At 37.1% G+C, this 27,946-nt stretch overlaps 1 long non-coding RNA gene across 1 annotated transcript in view; it reads right to left on the reverse strand.

Moving 5' to 3' along the window:
- Positions 1-26,212, reverse strand: part of LOC309627354 — a 78,293-nt gene extending 52,081 nt beyond the window's left edge. The window contains exon 1 of the long non-coding RNA XR_014243698.1: positions 25,355-26,212. This is a non-coding gene — a long non-coding RNA (uncharacterized lncRNA). The remainder of the gene's footprint in view (positions 1-25,354) is intronic.
- Positions 26,213-27,946: the final 1,734 nt, after the last annotated feature.

Below are 27,946 nucleotides of genomic sequence, written 5' to 3' on the forward strand. Positions count from 1 at the left end.
CCAGAGACACAAAAGAATATAGGGCATTAAGCTTAAACAACCTACTGAGTACCACCACAATAAGTAAAAAGAAAACCACACCAAATTTTAAAATCTGTAAAATTTTAAGACCCCAAAGATAAAAGAAAGATTCTAAAAGTTCTTAGAGAGACAAAACTGATCACACAAAAATAAGAAAAATCAGACTGATATTTTTCCAGCAACACCATACGCTAGAAGGCAATAGAATGGTGTCACAAATATACTAAGAAAAAAATTATTTTCAACCTCAAGTATTATACCCAGCCAAATTATCCATAAAATTTGGAAGTAAAATATTTTCAAGCAAGGACTCAGGAAATGTTTCCCATACACCATTTTTAGAAGCTACATGAGAATATATTGCTGCAGAATTACACCAACAGAAAAATCAATACCAAAATGGTCTCTTCAAAGATGATGGGTGGACAAAAAAAAAAAAAAAAAAGATGATGGGTGGAGAATGGAGATAGGTACTCTTTTTAATTAAAACACTGAATTTAAATGACTTAACATTAGTGGAAAATGAATCAAAAAATGATTTGCTTAGAAGACCATTTTTCTCTTACTCTGAGTTTCTCTTAATTAAATAAAAAGTCTACACTAACCACTAGATCAGTCATTTAACAAACTTTAGAATTCACAAGAAGTACCCAGGTTTCTGAAATTATAGGTTAGTAGCTCTGAGATGAGGGCCAGGAATCCGTTCCCCAAATCATTTTGAAGCAGCTGGTCTATGGACTACATATTAAGCAATACTGGATTATGCATTTCTTTAGAACAGAATTGATGTTTCTCCTCTTGACCATAGCAAATTCAGAACACAGCATTCTCATAAAGAATTGAATGCATTCAAAAACTAGGTCTCAGGGCTGTGCAGTGGTTGAGCATCTGCCTACCAATGCAGGGGACATGGGTTCAAGCCCTAGTCTGGGAAGATCTCACATGCCGCGGAGCAACTGGGCCTGTGAGCCACAGCTACTGATCCTGTGCGTCTGGAGCCTGTGCTCCACAACAAGAGAGGCCGCGATAGTGAGAGGCCCGCACACCACGATGAAGAGTGGCCCCCGCTTGCCGCAACTAGAGAGAGCCCTCGCACAGAAACGAAGACTCAACACAGACAAAAATAAATAAATAAAATTAAAAAAAAAAAAAACTGGGTCTCAGACCATCTCTCTGTAGATTCTGCTCTTTTGGATAGAGTGTTATTCCAACATAAACAACATCTTGTTCTGTATCTAGTCCTAGATGGAAAGTTTCAGAAAATAACGAGAGGAAACATGAAGACAAAGGGTTCAGTGCACTACAACTTATAAGCCCTACAAGTAAAGGACTGTGAGTGAGGCAAAGATGGGGAAAACAGAGTACATTCGGTGGTACAACTTTCCTGACCTTTGTTTGTTCACTGGCAGGGAGCAGTAATTGATCAATGTAGAGCCAAATGAAAATCTGTTTGAGATTGTGAACAATGTGCCTCACTTTGCTCTCCAGCTCGAAATCCAAAACAATGATCTAATTAGCACCCAAGAGGAAATTATTCACCTGATTTGTTGACAGATGACTTGATTTAAGATGGGCTCCCCTAGAAGAAGAGACTGAGATAAGGTTGGGGTGCAAGTAGATTATACGGGAGGAGGTCCCTAGAAGCTTCCATCAGGGAATGAAGAAGTAATGAACAAAAGGGAAGGCAGCCAATACAAATGCATTAACAAGCAAGTTTTGCTTTGAGAAACTGGTGCTCAGACCCACTGCAGACCTCTGGAAGAGAACTTAGAGCATGCCTTAAAGTTGTCCCAACTGAGAATTTAAGAAGCTGGGCAACTCCCATTCCACCTTGGGCTACCCCCATGAGGACTACCCTCAGGGATGCCAATTCTCTGGCATTTCTGTACCCAAGCATGTTGGAGAAGCCTCAGGTGCAGAATCCCAGATGCTTGTAGTAGGAAGCTATAGCCAGGCCAGAGATAGAGTAGTGAAGGGATACAGCAGCATCTTTTATGTACCTGTTGTGAAAGGTCTATCTTGATCACATAAGAGAACTCAACATAAAATCACAACCTCATGGAGGTAGGGATTTTGAAATTAAGAAAAAAACCAATTTCATCTTAACAGCACAGAGAAGAAACATATCTCTAATAACTATGTATTATAATAGCTAGAAACAAGTTTTGGAAAATGTTTTATATTCTTACGAGTATATAAAGAGTACGGCCTCTATGTAAGCAAAGCAGAAAGCCATAGGAGAGAATAGACTGTGATAGAAAGACCAATAGCATGTGAAGAAAGGGGAAACAGTTGGAAAAGAAAGTCTGGGGAGAAAGAAAGATGGAGTTAATTACAGAAATTCTGCATTGAAATGAGTGAATAGTATAACTGATATAGTAGAAAATAGAATGGGTGATAGAGAAGAAAGATTTGAGATCTTAGAGAATGCACAAGAAAAAGGCAAACAATAAAATTTTCTGAAAAGGAGAGAAAGTTGAAATTCTCCTGAAGAACTATGAGATTGCCTCTCCAGTCTTACTTAGCAATGGAGCTTCTCCCCAGGTGCAATAGAATATGTAAGGTACAACAATAATAAAACTAACACTAACAAGAGAACAAAACAGTAGCTCACAGTTGCTGGACACTAGTCATTATCAACAGTGTTCCAATGGCATTATGTTTGCTAATTCATTTATTCCTTTGTTGTCTAGCCTGAGAATTGAGGCAAAGAAAGCCAGTGTGTAGCAAGAGAGAGAAACAGACAGGCAACATGTAGAGCAAAGCAGAGATGAGACAAGAACCACTGAAAGTACAGACTTTCCTCACTTCCATTGTTCCTGCTACTTTTTGACTTTTCCATTACTCTTTTCAACTCTGCCTAGCCTGTGGTCCTTAACCTAGCCCAGGATCCTTACATTAAACTCCTGTTTTTGCTTAAACTGGTTAGAACTGAATTTCTGTCACTAACACCTAAAAGGTCCTTACAAATACAGAATCCCAGTCTAAGAAAACTATGAATTACTATTGTTGCTAAGGAAGAAAATGAAATATTTGGAGAACCAATCATTAGACTTAAAGAAAATATTTCCTGAGTGGGTTTGTGGTGGATACACCCTAAAGTGACTCTTCTACACTCCTCTTCCTTGAGTACCTGCAGAAACTATCACTTACTTCTAACCAAAAGAAAGTGGCAAAGGTGATGAAATGTCACTCTCGTGATTACACTTCATAATATAAAATCCTGTTTTTGCAGATAAAGAGAGATTCTCTGTGCTGGTTTTAAGAAGCAAGCTGCGATGTTGTGAGAGGGCCTATGGAACCAGAAATCTTATAGGAGCTGGGGGCAACCTGCAGCCTACAAGCAGCAAAAATCCAGAGCATTTAGTTATCCCATTGTAGGAAAATGGATTCTGCCAACAGCTTGAATGAGTTGGAGGCGGTCAACACTAGATGTAGCCTAGTGAGGCCATAAGATAGGACACAATCAAGCTGTGTACAGACTCCTGACCCACAGAAACTGTGAGATAATAAATGGGTATTGTATTAAGATGCTAAGTTTGTCAGTAGTTAATCAGCAATAGAAAAGTAATACAACGGTGATAGGCTTATCAAGTTACTGGCAAAACAAATGAAAAGACTAAGCATATCTGCTCTGGCAAAATTTTTATATTACATTCCAGCAGAAATTTTCTATTACAATTATTTTTTTAAATGTCCTACATAGAAAAAATGGGGGGGGGGCGTTATTTATATAGGAACAAAAACTAAATTTAGTTATTTAAAAAAATTAACCTCCAGCTTCTCATCTAAAACAGTGAAAATCTGATGGCAATGTGGCAACATTTACAGGGCTACAAGAGGGTTTTTATAAGAAGCTTTCTACCACATTCCCTTTCATGCTTGAAAGAAAAATACATTCTTAGTTATATGAAAACTCAGAAACCATTACATTTATATTTACATATGACTGTGTGTGTGTGTACTCCAACTTTTGGTTGGCTGATATATATGTGAAGATATATATGAAGATACAGATATACACACGTATGCATTTTTGAAATATATAAATAGATACATTATATATATATAGGTTTCTTTGTTGTATCTTCATCTGTCTATTGGTATATCTTCATATGTATCTTTCTCTCTATATATATCTGTACATCTTCATATATGTGTGTGTTATGCACTGAATGTTTGTGTCCCTCCAAAATTCATATCTTGAAGGCCTAACCGTGAATGTGATGCTATTTGGAAGGGGGGACTTTGGGAGATAATTAGGTTTAGAAGAAGTCATGAGGGTGGAGTCCTCATGATGAGATTAGTTCCCTCATAAGAGGAGATCAGAGAGCTTACTTTCTCTTTCCTCTTTCTGCCTTGTGAAGATACAGCAAGAAGGCAACTGTCTGCAAAACAAGAGAGTTCTCACTAGAATCCCACCATACCAGCACCCTAATCTCATATTTACCAGCCTCCAGAACTGTGAGAAATAAATGTCTGTTGTTTAAGGCATCCAGTCAACAGTATTTTGTTATAGCAGCCTGGGCAAAGACATCATGTATTTATCAGCCAACCAAAAGTTGAACAAAATTAACACCTGAATAATGAATAAATTTTGGTATAAAAAGGTTGTGGATTTTCCTGTACGAATATCCAGTAGTCCAAAAACTAACCTGCTCACCACAAAGCTAAGAAGGAACATCAATTTATAAAATAAATTTCACTGAATTGGTCCCAGTAATGAATCCCCAAGAATATTGAGGTACTGATGATATTTCACAATACCATCTGGAAAGAAAAACTCAAATGAAAAGAATTTTGTTTTGATTCATTATCTTTCATCATAAGAATACTTATAATGAAAGAAAGTAGACATTTAACATTTCTCTGTTTTAGAGTCAGATTCAGAAATACAGATAAATGTCATGACAACCCTGTGAAAACCAAACAGATGCCACCTGTCCAGGGGCGGAGGGTGGGTAAGGCATAAAGGGAGGTGGAAGAAAATATGGCAAAACTTGAATGCATTTGTTTGGGTGACAGAACAATTAGAAAATTGTTTTCTGCTAATTCTTCAACTATTCTTTAACAAATAGGATAACATAAGCCTCCTTACTATAAAGAATAAATATGGAATAAGAAATATGAGCCTTTCTTTCATAGCAGCACTATTCACAATAGCCAAAACATGGAAACAACTTAAATGTCCATTGACAGATGAATGGATAAAGAAGATGTGATACACGTATACAATGGAATAATTACTCAGCAATAAAAAAGAACAAAATAATGCCATTTGCAACAACATGGATGCAACTAGAGCTTATCATACTAAGTGAAGTAAGTCAGAAAGAGAAAGACAAATAACATATGATATCACTTATATGTGTAATCTAATATATGACACAAATAAACTTATCTACAAAACCGAAATGGACTCACAGACATAGAGGTCAGACTTGTGATTGATCTCACAACCTCTCAAGGGGAGGGGAGCAGAGAGAGAGGGATGGACTGGGAGTTTGGGGTTGGTAGACACAAACTATTACATTTAGACTGGATGAACAACAAGGTCTTAGTGTATAGCACAGGGACTATATCCAGTTTCCTGGGATAAATCATACTGAAAAAGAATATAAAAAAATGAAAGTATATACGTGTATAGCTGAGTCACTTTGCTGTACAGCAGAGATGGGCCCAATGTTGTAAATCAACTATACTTAAGTTTAAAAAAAGAATAAAAACTGCATAAATTAAAGAGAAAATCTGAAGAAATCTCAGGAACATTGGATTAATCCACACGCAATGCAATAAGTGACCCTGATTTGAATATTTTGAACACCTTATGAGCATAGGAATCTCCGATCTTGTTTTCACAGACTAAGTACTGTTTGTTTTCTTTTATTTCTTATGATGTTCACAAGCCCTTGCCCACTTGCCCTCAAGGCTCAAGGAGATAAGAGAGATCACTACTATGTATAGCCTCTTTTTTAATCTACTTTAAGAATAATTTCATCTAACCCTATGTCATTGTAGATATCAAATGTTGTAAGAAAATATTTTAGGTAATTGTATAAAATCACATTCTCAAAGCATGGCTATTAGTTAAATATTTAAGAGATAATGAGATCTCAGAATCTCTATTTTTTTCTCCTAGTCCACCTGTGTAGGTCCTTTACTTTAAACTATGAAAACTGTGTAACTTCTGGTGTTTGAGATAGGAAATTATTCTGTGTATCTACTCTCTGATGTGGCTCAATAAACTTAAAAAAACTATAGTACTGTTTGTACAGTTGAGCCAGTAATACACTTCTAGGAATTTATACCAAGAAAATAATCAGAAATATAGTTAAATGCTATATGCAATAGTATTTAGCACAGCATTATTTATAGCAAAATTAGATGAATTTTAAAAAGAAAATTAAAGATATAGTTAAATGGATTATGGTAAATTACTGGGCAAATAAATATCATGGTAATTTACTAAAATCCAACGGCTTGCCTTCTTTATAATGATTCCAGTAAATAAAAACAAATAAAATAATGATTTAATTACATTTTCTTTTTGTAACAGTTGTATATGCTCATTGTAGAAAGCTTATAAAATACAGAACTATAAAATGAAGAAGTAAATCACCCATAATCCATCACAGAGAGATATCCAATACTGGCTTCCTAGCTCTATCTTATTCTCTTTTAAACAATTAACATAGCTATTTAGCTTTCTAATTTTATTTAATATTTTACTGTACAAATAAGTTCTGGAGTCAAAATGACTGGATTCAAATCCTAGCTAGACCACTTAAATGCTGTATGTTATTTTGGCAAGTTATAAAACCTTTCCATCTGTATATTTTCTTACCTGCAAAGAGGAGATAATAATAATACTTATTCACAATAGTGGCCTTACACAAAGAATTATTTTAAAGAATAAATAATATAAAATATATTGAGACATGGATGGACTTAGAAACTGTCATACAGAGTGAAGTAAGTTAGAAAGAGAAAAACAAATATCGTATATTAACGCATATATGTGGAACTTAGAAAAATGGTACAGATGAACTGGTTTACAGGGCAGAAATTGAGACACAGATGTAGAGAACAAACGTATGGACACCAAGGGGGGAAAGCCACGGGGGGTTGGGGGTGGTGGTGTGATGAATTGGGCGATTGGGATTGACATGCATACACTGATGTGTATAAAACTGATGACTAATAAGGACCTGCTGTATAAAAAAATAAATAAAATTAAATTAAAAAATTAAAAAAGAAAAGAAAAGAAAAAGCTCAAATGCAAAAAAAAAAAAAAAAAAAAAAAAATTGAGTGTTTAGCATACATAATGCAAGACAGACCTGAAAGGAGAAATAGACAAATGAACCATTGTAGCTGGAAATTTCAACACTCTTCTTTCAGTATTGGAAAGAATAAGTAGACAAAGAATCAGTAAAGATGTAAAATCCCTGAACCATACTAAGAAATTACTTGAATTAATTAACATTTATAAGACATGCCACTCAGTAACAGTAGAATACATATTCTTTTCCACTGTAAATAGACATTCCATAGATGTTCAGATAGACCATAGACGTTCAAATAGACCATATTCTGAAAAATAAACCAAATCTCAATAAGTATAAATAAATTGAAATCATACACACACACACAGACACAGACACACACAAATGTTCTATGACTACATGGAATTAACTAAAAATCATTACCAGAAAAAATACAAGGAAAGTCTCAAAAAAATAAACAGTTAAAAAATAAACAATACACTTCCAATAACACATAAGAATTTTGAAGAAAAAATAACAATGAACATTAAAAAATATTTTGAACTGAATGAAAAGGAAAACATATCAAATTTTGTGGGAATGCATCTAAAGCAGTGCTCAAAGAGAACTTTACAGCCTGAAATGTTTATATGAAAAAAGAAGAAAAATTTGCAATCAATACTGTAATTTTCTATCTTAAGAAACTAGGAAAAGAAAAGCAAATTAAATCCAAAGTAAGGGGAAGAAAGAAAATAATATAGATAAAAGTATGACATATCAATGAAATAGAAAAGCAAAAAATAATAGAAAAAAATCAATAAAACCAAAAGCTGTTTTTTAAAAAGTTTAATACTTAATAAACCTCTAGCTATACTAATAAATTCTTTTAAAAAGGCAAGAGAAGACACAAATTTCCAAGATCAGATATAAAAGAGAGAATATCACTATCGATCCAACAGATGTTAATAGGGTAATAACAGAATTTTATGACAACTGTTTGTTTATTCAACAACTTAGATGTGATAGACAAATTATTTGAAAGATTCAAATTCCCAAAGTTCATTCCAAAGGAAATAGATAATATAAATAGCCCTATATCTATTAAAGAAATTAAATTTATAATTAAAAGCCTTCAATCAGAGGTATAAAGGGGTTGGGGAGACTCCAAGCCTAGATGGCTTCATTAATGAAATCTACTGAATATTTAAGGAAGAAATATTACAAATTTGACACAAACTCTTCCTGAAAATAGAAGAAACGGAATACTCCCCAGCTCATTAAGTTAATATTACCTTAATACCAAAAGCAAATAAAGATAATCCAACAAACAAAAAACCACAGATCAATATATCTTATGAATGTAGACACAAAAATCATTAGCAAAATATTAGCAAATTGAATCCAGCAATACATAAAAAAGATAATACATCATGAACATGTGAGGTTTATGCTAAGGATGAAAGTTTGATTCAACATTTGAAAATTAATCAATGTAAACCATTAAATCAACAAACAAGAAAAGAAAAAAACAAATGATCACCTTATAAATGCCGGAGAGGGTGTGGAGAAAAGGGAACACTCTTGCACTGTTGGTGGGAATGTAAATTGATACAGCCACTATGGAGAACAGTATGGAGGTCCCTTAAAAAACTAAAAATAGAACTACCATACGACCCAGCAATCCCACTACTGGGCATATACCCTGAGAAAACCATAATTCAAAAAGAATCATGTACCACAATGTTCATTGCAGCTCTATTTACAATAGCCAGGACATGGAAGCAACCTAAGTGTCCATCAACAGATGAATGGATAAAGAAGATGTGGCACATATATACAATGGAATATTACTCAGCCATAAAAAGAAATGAAATTGAGTTATTTGTAGTGAGGTGGATGGACCTAGAGTCTGTCATACAGAGTGAAGTAAGTCAGAAAGAGAAAAACAAATATCATATGCTAACACACATATATGGAATAAAAAAAAAAGTTCTGAAGAACCTAGGGGCAAGACGGGAATAAAGACACAGACCTACTAGAGAATGGACTTGAGGACATGGGGAGGGCGAAGGGTAAGCTGGGACGAAGTGAGAGAGTGGCATGGACATATATACACTACCAAAGGTAAAATAGATAGCCAGTGGGAAGCAGCCACATAGCACAGGGAGATCAGCTCGGTTTAAAACTTCTGTTCCTCTAAAGACACTATTAAGAAAATGAAAATACAAGCCACTCATGGGGAGAAGGAACATATCATATAAAGGACTTGTATCCAGAATATGTAAAGAATTTTTGCAAGTTAATAATGGGAAGACAAACAATCCTGCTCTCTCCATTCCCCCAAAATATATGTGGGTAATTATTTGAAGAGTCACTTCATAAAAGATGGTATACAAATGACCCTGAGCACATTAAAAATGTTCAACATCACTAGTTATCAGAGAAATTCAAATTAAAAATACAATAATATATCATCATAAGCCTACCACAACATTGTATTAGAGTTCTCTAGATAAACAGAACCAATAGGATGTGTATATATAGAGAGAGAAAAAGATTTATTTTAAGAAATTTTGTCTTGTAATTGTGGAGGCTCGATTAATCCAAAATCTGATGGAAGAAGCCAACAGACTTGAAACTCAGGAAGAAGTTGCAGTTTAAGTCCAAAGGCAGGCTGCTGGAAAAGCAAGAAGAGCTAATGTTGCATATGAAGAAAGTCTGCTGGCAGAACCCCTTTTTGCTCAGTGCAGTTCTGCCTTTTGGTCTATTCCAGCCTTCAACTGATTAGATGAGGCCCACCCACATCATGGAGAAAAATCTGCTTTACTCAAATTCCACCATTTTCAATGTAAATCTCATTCAAAACACCCTCACAGAAACACCCACAATAATGTTTGACCAAATATCTGGGCACTGTGGCCTCATCAATCAATGTGACATAAAATTAACCATCCCAGATGTCTAAAATTTAAAAGACTGATAATACCAAATGTGGGTAAATTTGTGGAGCAATTCCAAGTCATATACATTGCTGGTGGACATGATACAGCCATGGTGGAAAATAGTGGAGTCATTTCTTGTAAGTTATACATACCTTTATCATACAAACCAGCAATCCTACTCTAAGAGATATGAAAACTCTTGTTCCCACAAGACTTGCACGCAAATGCACATAAGAGTGATATTCATAATAGCCAACTACTGGGAACAATTCAAATTTCTATTAACTGGTAATGGATAAATACATTGTGGTATATTGATACAATAGAATACTGCTCAACAGTAGGAGCAAACTACTGATAATACAACATTGTGGAGGAATCTCTAAAGCATTTGTTACGTGGAAAAAGGCATATGTGAATGACTACATATGAGTCCATGACTGTATGAGCCCATTTATTTGACATTCTAGAAAAGACAATACTATAGGAATACAAAATATATCACTGGTTACAGGGGACTGAGGTGAGAGGCAGAGATAGATTGAAAAAGGATTCAAGGAAACTTTTGGGGGGAAGAAATTGTTCCATATCTTGATTATGATTGTAGTTATAGATTGTTTACATCTGTCAAGACTCATCACACTGTCTACTTAAGAGGGTAACTTTTAGTAATGTAAATTATATTGCAAAAAACCTAACTCAAAAAAATGGACGAAGAAATGCTTAATTAATTAAACAATTAACTTCTAATAAATGTTTGCAGATTATGAAAACTGAAATTATCAAAAAACATTTAATTAGTATTTAGTATTGTATCATTATTATTTTCTCATATCAGTAAATTATCCTTTGATAATGTCTATAAATTAAAACTGAAAGATCAATCTCTCTCTCTCTGTGTTACACACACATGCATACACACACACAAATACACACACACAGTTTTCTTGAACATTGGAAAGGCAACAAAGATTTCCTTGGTATCAGCATAACAAAAAATGGCATGACGGAATGTGTGAGTAGGGACCGAATTCTCCCTTTTTCCATAGCGTGCTGTTAGTGTAGAGACACTGGCCTCAAGCAAAATTAAGGGAGCCAATTTAAGAATCATGAATTTGGTAGGTCAAACTTACATCAGTGTTAATACCAGTGACTATTAAAGGGTTGTTTGAGAGCAGAGGCAGAGGTGGAGGAAATGTGGCAGTTGCCGTGCAGTGGTGAAAATTACACGTTCAGCTTCTCTCAAGAGGAAGCCCCTGGGGTCTTCCATAAATAGTTGATGAGACGTGTTCCCTTCAACGGCAGGTAGGTATGAGCCTGGGAGATAGGTTTGACACTAACTCTAATGAGCACATAATGTTCCAAATCCCGATGTTTTGATCTTTGATGTAACAGAAACTGTTTCTACACTAAGCCTTCAAACAAACTGAAAGCAAAAGGATATATGAGGTTTATGAATGCATTTGAATATCAGAGCTGCATGTTTATTTTAAAACAAGGAGACATGCTCTGCATTTGAGGACATGAAATCATGTCCACTCTTGCCTGGATTCTGGGAGATTCCATTCCTGCCCCTGCCCCTGCCTGAGCTCTGTGACTGGACAAGGCACTAGGTTTTTCTACATCTCATTTTCCCTACCAATAAAATGGGAGAGTTTAACTAAATATAAGACTAAAAATGGCTGGATTCAGGATCAAGTCATGTTTTGTTTGGCATTTTGTTTTGGCATATATATGTATATAATTTTTTAAATTAAATATGTTGCCAACGTTCAAAAATTAAGAGTTTTTACACAACATACAGATTTACAGCTGCTTCAGAACACCCTAAAGATACTCAACCTTCATTTAAGCTTGAGGCCAAATGTCTGGATTTGATGTACAGTTGGCATGTTTAAACAACGTGTCGCTCTCCATTAGCCAGAATCCCACTGCTCTACTTCACCTACCTGACTCTGTAAGGCGTGGGAGTTCATGACACCTGAACTAGTTGCTACTAGGTCCCTTCCATCCTTAAGATGCCATGCCTCCCACTTAATTACTGCAAACAGCAAAACTAGTGAGAACTGCTACCAAAGAAAGCTAAAATCTACCAATTGTCTATTCTATTGTACAACGCCAATTGCACCCCAAATCTCCTTCTTCTGATCCGAGAGTAAACTTCGAGGAAGCTGTTTCACAAAAGGGGAGGAAAATGCAAGAGAACCCAAAGGAATATGTCCACTCCTTTGTAACCAACAGCAAAATACCACCTCATGACAAAACCTCCTGACCTGATCGGTCAGCAGTTGAAACGCTGCACCCGCTCTGTCAAGGAAGATTAGCGTCATTATTAAGTTTAATTGAATGGACATTTTTGAGCACCCGGTGAAGACCAGATCCTATACCACATAATAAGAATACGGAGATCCATAAGACACAATCCTTGGCCTCATAGCCTCAGACACTTAAATACATAATTTTAAAATATATACTTTATATAATATAAAATATATTTAATTAAAATTTTAATAATCGATAATTACTAAATATTTTAATCAATGTACTAATAGAATTAGATATGGGACAGAGGTAACATAAAGAAAAAGTGGCTCTCCAGAGACTTTGCATTTACTGTTTCTCTCTCTGGATCATTCTTCCCCTAGTTTCCAAGTGGTTCATTCCTTCTCCTCCTTCACGTCTTTTATCATATGTCTTTGCCAACCAACCTGTTTCAATTGAAACTACCCCTCGCCCCAGCCTTAGCATCCTGTACTCTTTCCTGCTTTATTTTCTCCATAACACTGATAACTATCTTTCATTCTCTATATTTCACTTACTTATTTTGATTATTGTTCATGTCCCCTACTGGAATGTAAGCTCCATGAGGCAGGGATTTTTTTTAATATTTTGTTCTCAACCATTTCCTTATTTGCTAGAATAGGGTGTGGACACAGAATGCACTGGGTAAATATTGGTTGAATGATTCAATGAGTGAAGTCATCACTTCTCCTCAAGTAGGTCAGGGCAAACTTCCTGAAGAGATGATTTATGAACAGATGGGTTTTGAAGGATGAATAAAAGTTCACTATGTTAAATGATGAACTCAAGGGAGAGCATTTTAGGAAAAGAGAGCTGCATGTGCAAAGGCAAGAATGTGAGAAATGTCACTGCATATTCAAGAAGAGTGAGTGTTTATAGTTATTACATACATGTTATTATCAATAATAGTAGTGGTGTGACTTTACAAGTTACTGTTCCAAAGAGTGTTAGACACTCTCATAAGTTCTTTGTAGGCAATGCTTCATTTCACTCTCATAAATCCTTTGAAGTCATTAGAATTCACCCTGTTTTGGGGGCTCAAACAGGTTACATCTTGCCCAAAGCCACAGAGCTAGTAAATGCCAAAACGACATTTAAATTAGTTTGGTGTCTCTAAACCTGTGCTCTTTCCATAGGTAGACTCTGATCCGACTTTAGACAATACCAGCTCCATCATTAACCAGCGGTTTACCTTAGTCAAGGACAGTTGATGATTCTCACGGTTTTGAACGCTTTAAGAACGATTTTATGAGTCACATACGTGACAAAAGGACTGGATGGCATAGAAAATCTTCATTCCTTTGGTCTAAAATGACTTACGTGCAAGTTAAATTGCTATTTCCCCCTCCCAGATTCCATTTCTTCATCTGTGTGTCTAAAGACACACATGCACTCCGTGATAAGAAGCCAAAAGTTTCAACTAAAATCTCCTTCTTCATTTGCAAGAATCCTTTATGCTATCATAAAAGAAAAAAAAAGGAAAGGGAAGATAGAGAAAAAGAAAAAGATAACTTCTAATTTCAAAACATACTCATCTTGTCTCTCTAAGGACTGCTATTAGGCATTTGTTTAGCTGTAGCCGATTCAGAAGCCAATTGAATATACAGTGTTTATTTCAAAGCATTATTTTCCTCTGCCACCCTGTAATTTTTCTGGGAGAATATTTGCATTTAGATGCTACCTGTATAAAGTGATGGATATGACCATAAACAATTTGAAGACAATGAGAAAAAAAAATAGTTAAAGCAAAGTGAAAGAAAAGGCAGCTGCAAAGGCAAGAAGTGAGAGGATAAAATAAGAAAAGGGGGCTCATAGATTTAACTTCTCATAAAATAACGGGAAATCAAAAGAGACATGGGAAAGAGTAAGGACAAGTCAAAGAAAAATCAAAGGCAATGACGGTGCTATTTTTATATATTAAAACATAATTAATATTCATCATGCTCTTTAAAGGGGAAGTGGAAAATTGAGGGAGACAGGAAAGCAAAGGAAAGGAGTGAATAAATGGTTCAAGATAACAATAAAGGAATAAAACAGAGATAATTGGAAAGATTCTACGGCCCAAGCCAAAGTATAAACAGTCCAACAAAATGCTATTTTTATAATGTTATAAAATATAATGGAAAACAATAATACATTCATTCATTCATTCATTCATCCATCCATTCATTCAGCCAGTGTTTTGAGGGTACCTACTGTGTACCAGACACTGGAAATATGAAGATGAATAGGCCTGGTCTTTCCTTCAAGAGAACTAGAATTGGACACTTTGGTTAGGATCAAATTTTTTGAGTAGAAGTAAGAGATTCAAGAGTCATTTCATGGGTTTCCCTGGTGGTGCAGTGGTTGAGAATCTGCCTGCTAATGCAGGGGACACAGGTTCGAGCCGTGGTGTGGGAAGATCCCACATGCCACGGAGCAACTAGGCCCGTGAGCTACAACTACTGAGCCTGCGCATCTGTAGTCTGTGCTCCGCAACAAGAGAGGCCGCGATAGTGAGAGGCTCGCGCACCGCGATGAAGAGTGGTCCCTGCTTGCCGCAACTAGAGAAAGCCCTCGCACAGAAACGAAGACCCAACATAGCCAAAAATAAAAAAATAATAAAAAAAGAGTCATTTCATATTGCCTCTCCACTACAAAATCGAAATGTGTTATTTGAAATATTAAACTACCTTGCATTAAACAGCAGACTCTATCTTGTTTTTCATAAGGCTGGCTTTTGACCTATACTTGGCATTCTATGTAACTTGCATATGTCATGAGTTTCAAAAACAGAGAATAGAAGGGGCACAGGACAAGAAAAAACGGTGAGAGGTAAACTTTGCAATTTGTAAAGATTAAAACAGAGAACATAGGTCTGGTTCAAGTCATGCTTTAACAGAATAATTGCTTGCCTATTTTCTTGGAGACATCCATAGGTCCAGAATAAAACTGGTTATGTGCACACGTACATGGATGTGCATGCACACATGTGTGTCGGATGGCAGGGGATCTCAATCTACAGATGGCTGATTACATTGAAGCCGAAGAAGATCTGACTTAACGTTGAAGGAGAGACACAAACTAGTTGAGTCAGAGAAGAATTCTGTGCTGGGTTATCATGTGTTGGGTGAAGCAAGCCGTTAAGTGGAGAAAAAGAGTTCTGAGTAAACCCAAGAATATTATCTCTAACCTGACATTTGCAACAGCCTCCAAAGTTTCCCCTTCATCTTCAGCCTTTTGATACTCTATGCATTTTTCTTATTGATGCTTGATTATTCTACCAGGGCCACAGATCTGGTCTGACCACACAGGTCTGGTCTCCTATCTGATGGTGCTTGATTGCTCTTATTAATTTTGGTTACTTATTAAGCGTTTGACATCATCTAAAACCTGACCCTACGCTCTTTCCAATTTTATTTCTCATTTTACCCTTTGGCAAACCAATTACTGCCTAATCTTAGGGAATGTCCTACAAGTTTCTATTTCCAAACCTGAGTGCCTTCTGTTGGCTGTGCCTCCGTCTCCCCATCGCTTCGTGCTCAGGCCTTACCCATTCAAGATCCGGCTTCAACGTTACTTCTTCCATGAAAGCCTCCTTGATAGTGCCAGATAGAAATAACCACTTTCATCTCTGAATTTCTACAGCACATTTTCTGTTTTGGTCCATAGTATTGACTACACTCTGCTTAGGTCAGAGGAATTTATCCTTTTTTCCCTTTTTAGATTATAATCTCACTAAAAGAAGTACCTGTTTCTGAGTCAGGTTTATATAACCTAAAGAGTACAACACCATACCTGCCTGTAAATGACTAAATTAGAAGTGGAAAGGAGCTCATATAGGTGTGATTAGATGGAAACAGTAGAATGGGGGTAAAAATAGAGGGAAACAGGGGTTGGACAGAGGGACTGGAAATAGTTAGAAGGTGATCAGTAAACCGGTCTTCAAATACTCAGAAATACTATAATATTTGTTAACACTAGGCGATATCTTAAATAAACCACCAGAAGTCAATTTAGAACACATATACCATGTACTTAATTTTATAGTTTTATTCAACAATATCCAATTCAAGAATTACATTTTTCTATTTACTGTTTATTGGTATAAATAAATATTTGCTGGAGTTATCAAATGTGTTTATCCATTTGGGATGCATTAAAAACTTTTGTACAAGAGAAATGGTACCTTCTCTCATAATTTCTCATTTTTTCTTCCTCTCTTTATACCTTTACTTAATCATTGTATTTTGAATATTCATAAATAAGTACATCATGCGCAATAATCTTGTCCATGGGGTTAAAAACAAACATTTTTAGGCCTGCAAGCATTGATTTTACCAGACTAGGGAATCTCTCTGTGTATTTCTGACACATTCTAGAGTCATGGTCTTCTGCCCTGATGTGATTAGCCCAGCTAATGTCTGAGGATGAACACCTGAGACTCTTTTCCAGTGATCAGAACCCCTCACTGCTGGAGTATCATTTTAGGTCCTGCAAAACCGCAGCCCAATTAACTTGCAAGCTTTGCACATGACTTTCTTTCATACCTATGGTATACATGTACAATGTATTAGATTTTGTAAACGGATCGTATAAAGCCATTGCAATGATCACTTTACTAAAGTGCTAAACTCTGTTCAACCAGATAAATTTATTCCCTTTAGAATGGTCACCTTGAGAGTGTCTGTATTCATTCTAGAACTGGAGCATTTTCTCACAACCTCTCTGCATTCACAGTCTTAGGGATATTATTTAAGGGTTCCCCTCCTTTCCCTTGGCCTCACGTTTCCATGAGGCAACATCAACATCAACATCAAATGCTGGCTGCTTACTTCAGTGCAGTGTCTCCTAGGAGCAGGGATGAGTTCCTTGTTTGTTAGGTGCCATTTACTGGCCCATGTTTCTCATTTAGCTGTAATGAATCTAATACAAACCTGGAGGCCCTGGGGACTGTCTTCCTACACTTCTCTCTCCTCCTTCCATTACTGCAGGGCGGCCCAAGATGTGCATACTGTTCTGGTCACCATGGGCAAGGAGCCCGCCCCTGCACCAGACATCTGCTTCTGCCCCATCCGTCACGGCTTGGGTGGATCCCTCTGTCTTATACCAGGGTTGATAGATCACCAAGGCAACACATTTCCAGACATCTCAAGTCAGATGTTTCAATCAGCATTAACACTGTTAATGTGGTAAGTTGCTCTCTAACTATGGAACTCCTGCATCTGTCTCTTAGCTGCTTCCAAATTCAGCAATGGAAGATAGGGATGTTATATATTGGCACTTTGAAATTCCAATCAAGTTATTTTGATCATCTTTATTGGCAGCAAATCTACCTTCTTTAAGGATGTCTTTATATTTTGAAAGAGCCAAAGATATTTTATAAATCTTTGGGTGAGATGAGTGTGGTGGGTCAGATGGCTGGGGACAAAATTGAATGTTGCAATTTAGGACCATAAAAAATTGAAACCATGGACTTTGATTCCTTAAGCTGGCACTGAATGCATATTTTCAGAAACAGTTTTGAGCCAGAGTTGCATCATTAGCACAGATTCACAACCTCCCAAGGTGATGACTTGGAATGATAGCACTCATTTGGATGTACAATTCCAATGTCCTTATTAAAAAATAAATCATATTACTTTATAATTACACTTGGAACTTGAGAAGAATTGCTGCTAGATGCTTCAAGCTGGGTTACGAGGCTGCACAACACTAGCTATGATTTAGCCTCTCACAGAATTGTTCATACAATACTGTGTTTGGCACTTTGTTGGAGGGTTTGGTTGACAGACGCTATAAGAAAAGTTCAGTCACTACTTGCCACTGTTTTTGTACTGCTGTGTCATTGACAGCATATTCCAAGACATCACACATATCCCCCTTTGAGAGCCCATGGAAGAACTTTAGTTAAATTTGTTACTAAATGAAAAAAGTAGTCCCCTTCTAAGCCAAAGTTCTTTGTTTTTCCTGTCATATTGTATGTTTTTATATTCAAAGGCATGAAACCCTGCTTATAACCAAGTGGAAATAAATAAATGCAAAGAAGTGGGGGAAAAAATTATATTTACCTAAGGTATTCTTATGAATATCACTGAATGTGCTTGAAAGAACATCTTTTATAAGACTCTTCATGCAGGGGTAAGATCTAAAAGTCATACTCAAATAAAAACAACAGCAACAACAACATTCATTGAGCTCTCAAGATGACAACATAGTGTATGGAGGTTAAGAGTGTGGATACAGGTACCTAACTGCTTGAGTTCAAATTCCATCTCTGCCTCCTACAGACTACGTGACTTAAGCCAATCACTAAATTTCCCTGGGTTCCAATTTCATCCTGTGTAAAATGAGGAAGAAAAACCAAACTGCAAAATACCTATCTGATAGTGTTATTTTTAAGATTAAATGAATTCACGCATGTAAAGGTCTTAGAAGAATGTCTAACACATAAATTCTATGGAAACTTTACTTCTTTTTTATTATTAAGAATAATAATAAGTAAACAATGACTGTTTCAGTCATTGTTCTAAGAGTTTAAATGTACTATTTCATTGGATTGTCACTTCAATCCTGTGAGGCAGGTAATATTATGTCCATTTTGCAGATAAGAAAACCAAGGCATAGGAATGTTATGTACTTGCTTGAGATCATATGGATAACAATTGGTAGTCAACAACAGCTACAAAATGACCACAAAACTGCATCTAAAGAAAGATGAGTTCTGTTAGCACTAGAGCTTTGAGTCTGTTGTTGTTGTTGTTATTTTGGAATATGCATATTTAAAATAAGAAGAGAGTTTCTCAGGGCAGCAAATGAGACATTGAGCACTGTGGGAGAGAACTCCTAAGAAGAGACATGTGCAGTGCCTTGGGAGAGGGTAAACTTGAGATCAGAGCTATCAGATGACACAGCATTGGAGAGCATTTGCTCTGAGTATGCAATGCAGGCTTCCTCTCACTATGACATCCTCAGTAAATGTATGGAATATCAAACAATGGTTTCAATTCATCATTCTCCTCATAGCAGAATTACACATCCACACCCTTGCCATGGCCTCACCATAGGCATGATTGTATATCCCACCCACTAACATTTGGATTGTCCACATTGTTTAGACCAATGAAATGTTATTAGACGTGATGTGAGTAAATGTTTAAAATGTGATTGTGCAGTTGGGTTTATTCTTTTGTGCTTTTGTCATCACCATGAGGAGAACATACTGTAGGTATCCACTGCCCTTCAGCCTGAAATCCATAATGAGGTACATGGGTCAGACCTGCCACTTGGATCTGAACAATCCACAGTCTAAAACAGAGCTGTCCCAGCTGACCCTCAGATGCACAACTGACAAGAAATGAAAATGTTTATATCTGTAAGTGCCATGACTTCTGACACCAATTACCTATAGTTAAGCCAAACTTCACAGGTTAAGGGCACAATCCTCCCTAAGACTGCCTTCTTGTTAGACACCAGTCACATGTTTGAGGATCCCCAGGATACCCTCATTTCTGATCAACTTGTTATAAATTTGGGGGTCCCCACTACTCCCTCAGGTTCAATAATTTGTCAAGATTCCTCATAAAACTCAAGAAAGCACTATACTTATGATTACAGTTTTATTATAGAAAAGGATTCAAATCAGAACCAGCCAAAGGGATTGATGTGTAGGGCAAGGTCTGGGAGGTTTCCAAACATGAAACTTTCATTGTCCTCTCTCCCCATAGAGTTGGAATGCATTGCCCTCCTGGCACACTGACATTTGACAATACTCAGAACATTGCCAACCAGGGGAGCTCAGGCAAACTTTGATGTTCACATAGTCATGATTGACTAAATCATTGCCTATGTGGCTCACTCTCCAGTCTCTCCTCTCTCCAGAGGTCCGACTGGTATCACATGGCTTCCCCAACCCTCTAATCACATGGTTGGTCTTTTTGGCATGCCCAGCCCCCATCCTGAGTTAGCATAAACTACCAGGACCTACCATGACTAACAAAGCCATTCCTATCCCTCAGAAGATTGCAAGGATTTAGGGTCTACCTCCTAGGAATTGGGGACAAAGGCTAGCCAAATTCTTTATTACACAATAGGCCACTGAATCTTTCAGGTGGTTTGTTATGCAGCATAGTTGTGGCAATAGCTGACTGATGCTAAAAGTCCATTACAAACAAACAAACAAAACACTAAATACCATACTGGTTCAACTTTTTTATGAAAAAATCAATGGGGATAAGGATCAGATGAAGAGACAATCACACATCTGGGTCTCACATTCAAGCAGATATATAATCTCAACCACTTTAATATATACTGAGCTCTTATTCTGGATTTTTAAAATATGGCTTTGTAGTCCATGATCTATTATATTTTTCTGTCTCCCTTGTTTTGATGTAAGCCATGAGAGTTTTTAGGGCTGAGGATGAAATTTTTTGTTACTCTTTTTTTTTTTTTTTTTTTTTTGGCTGCGCTGCACGGCTTGCAGAATCTTAGTTCTCTGACCAGGGAACCAACTGGTGCCCCCCTACAGTGGAAGCGCAGACTCCTAACCACTGGACCACCAGGAAATTCCAGAAAATTGTGATTCTTTATGAAGACTTTTTCTCCCAAGAGATAGTTACCATTGTTCTCCTTGACTTTAAGTGTTGAAGAGGGAGTAATTCATTCATACAAAAATCAAGTGGGGTAGCCAATTACCTAGCTAGTACTAACAACCAAGAGTCTGGCATTTGCTTTACATGGAGATTTTTAAGGTTCTCCTTAAAAGTGTCTTTAGTGATTCTTCTTTCCTTCATGTATTTAAAAACATAGTTAAACCTGGTTTCATTTTAATTTTTATAGGGGTAGCATAATGGCAAGAAAAGAATCACTAGCCTATCCTCAGGGAATCTACTTTAGAAACTCTGTTCTTCATTTGCTGTGTGACATTGATGAAGTCACTCCTCTTCACTAGACCTCAAATTCTTCATCTATAAAATAAAAAGGTAAAACAGCAGATCTCTGAGTTCCTATTCATCCTGAAGAACTCTATTTCTCTACGTCTTACCAGGGTAACCTTGAAGGAATCATTTAACATCTTCCAGACTGACTCTCTTCATACCTCCTCTGGAGTACACTCCCTCACCTCAATTAATAGCAAAATCCATCCTTAGAGCCCATTCTTGACTCCTACATCTCAAACCCCACATTCAATCTGTCAGCAAATCCTGTGGGTGTCAACTTCAACATATACTCAGAATCCAATCACTTCTTACCATTGTTACAATCTGGTCTTCAAAACTCAGTGTGTACTTTATTCTTAGAGCACATCTTAATGTGGACTAGCCATCTCGATTTGAACTAGCCATACTTCAAGTCTTCAATAGTCACATGTGGTTAGTAGCTACTGTACCATGCAGCAGAAGTCTAGCATAAAAGTGTATTCTTCTGCCTAACCAATGTCCCCACAGACATTGTTCCAAACAGAGCTGCTTGCCTTAAACAAGTTTTCATGCTCTAGGGGGTTACAACCGTCACCACCAAGCCCCCACTTTTACAGCCACCATTACCGCCAGCTTCTTCTCACTTTGCACCTCTATTCGTGGGACTGATCCGCTAATATCCAACTCAATTCTTGCAAGAATGCTCATGACTAATAATACCTGATACATTCCTTTATTTATTCAACAACCTTTTATTGAGCTTCTGCTACCCGCTATAGTGGGTAACTTGTGGAGAGGAGAAAAACTACTGGTTTCATTATTCTTCCCAGACAACTGCTTCTATAAAGAGGATAGCTGGAAATAGACTGCTGTTACCCTAAGGGATAAATTTCACTCTAATGGTAAGATTCAAGTTGAGTTAGGGGTCAGGGAAAGAAAGAAAAATGATAATTTAAGGCCTAGGTGGATTTTTTTCTTGCTCCTTATAGCATAAATATTGTTGCTTTCTCTGCTTGTGCATTACAGGAGTTAAGACAAATATTCCTTTTTTCCTCCATTCATTTGTTTATTAGTTTAGTGATCTATTGATCACAATGGACCGAGCACTAACTTAGTGCTGTAGGAATGCAATTATATGTTCTCCATCCTCAACAAACAAAGAAGTTAGAATGCTTTCTCTTGATGACTTTTCAAGGTACTATCTAATCATCCTAAAGGGCAGGAGCAACAAGAATCTTTGGGTATGTTAGATGCATACTCACTTGTACCATGCACGCCTTATGTGGGCATTTTATTGCAACTTCTTTTCTAAACTCTTAAAGCAAATCAAGTTGTCAAAATCATAAAAGCCATTCTATCAAGTGTTGAAGAGTAAAAGTAATCTAGAAACATTTTTCCCTTCCATAGGATTTCGGAATCACTGAGTGGCAAAGATCATCTAGCCCCATCCTTTACTCCATAGAAAATACATGTGGGCTAAAAGGATAAGTAGCTTTTATAAGACCATATAATTAAAAGTGATGGTGCTAGGACTGGGATTTTTTTTAATGCTTGATTTTCATTGTTTTTAGTTCTTTGTACAAAGAAAAGCCTGGGAAGTTTGTCTTTGTTCTCCAATTCCTTCTCCTCTGAGAATTACACAGTATTAAGGGGATGCTGGATTCCTCTCCTAAGAGTGGTGGTTACATGTAAGCAACCAAGAAGCCCTCCAAAGATGTACTGAGATGCACCCTTCCCACAGGCATAAAAGAGCTTGAGAGGTCAAGAGAAAGGCTGTCAGGTTGAGCCACTGGAGGGCACCAAATTATCTCTTTTAACTGGAACTATCCACTTGTGGAGAGGAGAAAAACTACTGGTTTGTGTGGGTGTGAAGACAGAAGAATGGGAATTCCCACAATGCTGATTTTAATTCCACAAGCATAAAACTAAAAAATACTAAACACAGGCCAGGTATTCACAGGTAGGTATTATTTCCTGGGATCAGGGGTCCTCCTGGTTTACGCCAGACTTTCAGTGGTCCAAGACCCAAGGGACTGATACTCTGTATTTTCACAAAGTGATTCCTTGGAGAAGACCAAGAAAGGTCCGTGCAGAGATTTTACTGAACCAGAATGATTTTTCACCTTTATTTTAAACTGTTCAGCCAGAGGTACTTGCCAATAGCCTCAGCAAAATATAAGATGAATGTCCATCTGTTCAGAAACCTACAGAATCATCTGTTTTCATGGAGATAGGACTCGTCAGCATGTCATCCCATTTCTTATAATTCAGCCTCTTCGTCCTCCAACTGATTTAGGTAGTATTTCAGTTGGTGACCCTCAAAGCCCATTAATGAGTTTGATATTCTTTTTTTGCTCTGCTGGTTCTTCATTTGTCTGAGAGGTGGCAAGAAGCAATGAAATCTTACCTGGCATCTCTGTTCTATAGCAAAGGGAGATAATTGAGACTCCAGAGCAATACCACAGGCTCACTTTGGAAAGCAAGGAAGCTTCAGTAATATGTACACAATTCAGAGAGTTACAAATCTTCAACGAAGTTACTAAAGGTCTTTGTTTCTGATGATCGTCATGGAGAGAATAAAAAGAGCCCTGGTTTAGCCTACAGAATAAGAAGTGAACAAAGACCTGCCTGGGTACCTCAACTAGTGATTGAGAACGTGGTGTTCCATTTCTCAGTGTGAAGCAATTTGTAGAGCTCTGGAAGATGCTATGTAAAATAAATTTATCTAGTACCAGGGTATAATTTGTCCTTCCACACTAATGCTTTCCAAACAATACAGCTAAACTCAGAAACATCCCAGGAAATCTCAGGAATACAACTAATTGCTTTTGTATCACACCATTAAAAGCCAAGAACTAGACTACCCAAGCTCAGCCACTGTTCTACTATTAGACAAGTAATGGAGAAGGCACTGGTTCAGGTTAGAACTGCAATTCTAATGAATTCTACTTCTTAACTAAAGTAGATTATGTATAGTATTCTATAAGAAGATGCTTCCTATTTCACTCCTGGAGGTTAACCAAAAAAATAGTAACAATTAGAAACTTAATTTCTGTATCATTGGCAAAGCACTTTTCCCCTCTATATCCTACTTAATCCTTTCAATAACCTATGAGGTTATTATTATTTCATATTAAAAATGTAGACAAAAAGTAAAACAAAACTAAGGCAAAGAATGGTTGAACAATTTGTATTAGGCAATGCAGTAAGTGGTCAAGTCGGGGTTCAAATTCTCCTTTTTCAGGCAAATATATCCAGGATTACTGGAATTGTAAATGAGTATTAGTCTTCTAGAATGTTCTCAGTTCAAAAGGGGTAATTTTGTTGATTCCTGTACACATTTACTAAGTAAATGTAGTAATGTTTCTGCCTCCTTGTTTCCCATAGAAAGCTCTTTATGTATCTGTGATGATTTGCTCTGTGAATATTTATTTTAGCCACTGAATTATAAGCTTCTTGCAGGTAGGGACCATGCTTCATTCATCTTTACAATCCTCTTTCCTCAGAGCCTAGCACAGTGTCTATCCATATAATAGATCTTCAAATATTTATTGAATTACATTGAATTAGTTGCTATAGTAAAGTTTGTAATGGTCGGAGGCATCTTGCCAAATGATGCCTGCTTGAATTTCTTCCAAGACCCAAAGTGAGATATTTAATTGTGTTATACTCTATTTGGAACAAAAAGAATTTTAAAACCAATATAAGAACTATAATTATGATGAACGATGGAGACCTTTAACAGTGGCCCCACCTTCTGCATTCTAGACTTAAGTAACTGAAAACATTTAAGAAGTGGAGAGCTGGAGACCGTTTTGTAGCAGCAAGCAAAATGCAGCAATATTGCAGGATATATTCTTACAGTTTTGTCTAGTAACAGCCCATGGACCTATCCATCTACTGTCTGGCAAAACAGACTGCACTGACCTGAAGGATCCATCAGTGTTTATCTGGAGACTGCTACAGAAGAAGGCTTGTGTGTCCTCTGTAGGCTAGCAAGTAGAATTATTCTTCTCTTGGCTTCACAGACATTCTCGGACAAAGGCTGATGACAAACTTGAACATGTTCACAGAGAGCAGAGTGAGAATGTACGTGTACTTGTGGGGTATAGAAGGGAAGAGGGAAGACAAACCATCATATGAAAAAGAGATGAAAAATTGGGAATGAGTACCCTGGAGACAAGAAAATTTAAAGTAGATATTTAAAGAATTTTTTTTACATGGAATATACACAATGTACAATCACCTACCATAACTATTACTGATGATGGCTTGGACTGAAAAGTAGCAGTAGGTAGCACATCATATACAAAAATACACTTGTAATTTGTTCTTATTCTACCTAACACCTTCTCTCTGATGAAATATATACTTCCCTTCAAGATTCATTTCAGGTAACATCTTCTCCATGAAAGATCCCTGATTCCCCAACAATATTATCTCCATGGTAGTTTACCTCATTCAGCATGCGCCACACTCTTTTTTTTTTTTTTTTTTAAACTTTATTTATTTATTTACTTATTTATGGCTGTGTTGGGTCTTCGTTTCTGTGCAAGGGCTTTCTCTAGTTGTGGAGAGCGGAGGCCACTCTTCATCGCGGTGCGCGGGCCTCTCACTATCGTGGCCTCTCTTGTTGCGGAGCACAGGCTCCAGACGCGCAGGCTCAGTAGCTGTGGCTCACGGGCCTAGTTGCTCCGTGGCATGTGGGATCTTCCCAGACCAGGGCTCGAACCTGTGTCCCCTGCATTGGCAGGCAGATTCTCAACCACTGCGCCACCAGGGAAGCCCGCGCCACACTCTTTTATAGCTTTTTGTCTACTTGACTATCACCTTCACTAGATTGTGAGCTTGGAGTAGGATGCAATAAATATGATTATTTTATCTTTGTATGTCTGGTGCTCAGTAGAGTGTTTAGCATGTACTAAATGCTCAGTGAGAATTAAAGGGAAAAAGAGAAGGAGAAAGAGAAAAAGAGAGGAAGGAAAGAAAATAGAAGAGGTTTATTAGGAAAGGAACTATAATGCAACACAGAATTGAGCTATAACAGTCGTGTCCCTGAGCTGTTAGGGGTATAGAGTGAGAATATAATAGTGCTGCCTAAGGAATGGCATGGTACTGTCAAATGGCCAGCATCAGAAACAATAATTCCACTATAATTTTTAATTGCCCCCATTTTAATGCCGCTAAGCTCAGAGAAAATAGTATTCCTACCAAAAGACTCCAACTGCCCCCGGAGAACCTGGTCTCAGTGCACTCTGTTTAAAGAGGCAGAGAGCTGCAGCATCTGGCAGACTTAAATAAAAAAGTCTAGAAGCTTCAGAGATTAGTACCAAGAGAACTGAAATGAGAAACGGTGCCCCATGGCAGAAAGCACAAGGCAAAGATGGCTTAGAATGCCCACAAAAGGATGTAGAGCAGATAAGGACAGAAGAGAGACAATATTCTTGCTTACACTGGGTAAACAGTGTCACCAGTCTGTTAGTCAAGAAGAATTAGACACTGACATGAGAACGTTTAGAAACACCCTGTACGGCTCATTATGTGTGTGTATGGAATAAACTGCATACAATTCCCTACCATAGGGATGGGTTCAGTCATTCTCAATAAAGCTTTTTCTTTATGAAATCTCAAGTTAACATGCCTATCTAAATATTATTATCTATAGATATAAATAGATATATACCTGGAAAGGATGAGCTCTACCTGAAGATTGAAATCAAGATTTGGATGTTCGCTATATGTAGCACAGGTAAGTAATTACCCTTTAAGAAATTTCTAATCAGGCTATCTTCTGTGTGGTTGTGTAATACATCCAAGAAGACATTCAATAGTATTGTATTCCCAGTTGTGCTTTTGTATTACTATTGATGGCCCATGGTATTAACATTGATATTCAGATTCTACTCTGTCACATGACCAGGTCTTAGAGCAACATGAGGCTTGAGTCTCCCAGATCTAGGACTGGCTGGGCACAATTTTTAGCTGTGTCTGGGGACCAAGGCTTTAGATCCAAGTCCATTCTTGTGACCTCACTGTGACTCATTGCTCACCAGCTTTTCCCACCGTGAGTTTGTGACATCCATGAGGATGAATGCAACAGGCTTTTCAAGGAAGACTTCTATATGTGGCGGGATGGAGTGTCACTCCCCACCCCCATCAGTTAAAAACAAGTCTGTATGAGAAAGTTTTGAAAATTATAAACAAAAGTTTTTTTTTTTCACTTGTTGAGTTCCAAAAGCACCCCAAACACAGATTTCTATAGCTTCACCATACTCTAAGGAAGGAGGAAATGAATATCATTGCCTAGGTATTCTGCTTCATGAAATGGCAGCTCAGAGAGTAGAAGTGCATTGTGTAAGGTGCACAGCGGGTCAATTGCAGAAGGTATAGAAAGCTGATGTTTCTAATCTAACCTGCTAGGCAATTTAGTTCTTAAGCCATTGTAGCATTCTTCTGCGTAAAATTGCACAGCTCTCAAAGATGCTGCCTAATAACTTTCTTAGATGTTTTTACATGAAT

This window comes from Balaenoptera borealis (assembly GCF_965194805.1).
Source record: "Balaenoptera borealis genome assembly, chromosome: 4".
Classification (NCBI taxonomy): Eukaryota; Metazoa; Chordata; class Mammalia; order Artiodactyla; family Balaenopteridae; genus Balaenoptera; species Balaenoptera borealis.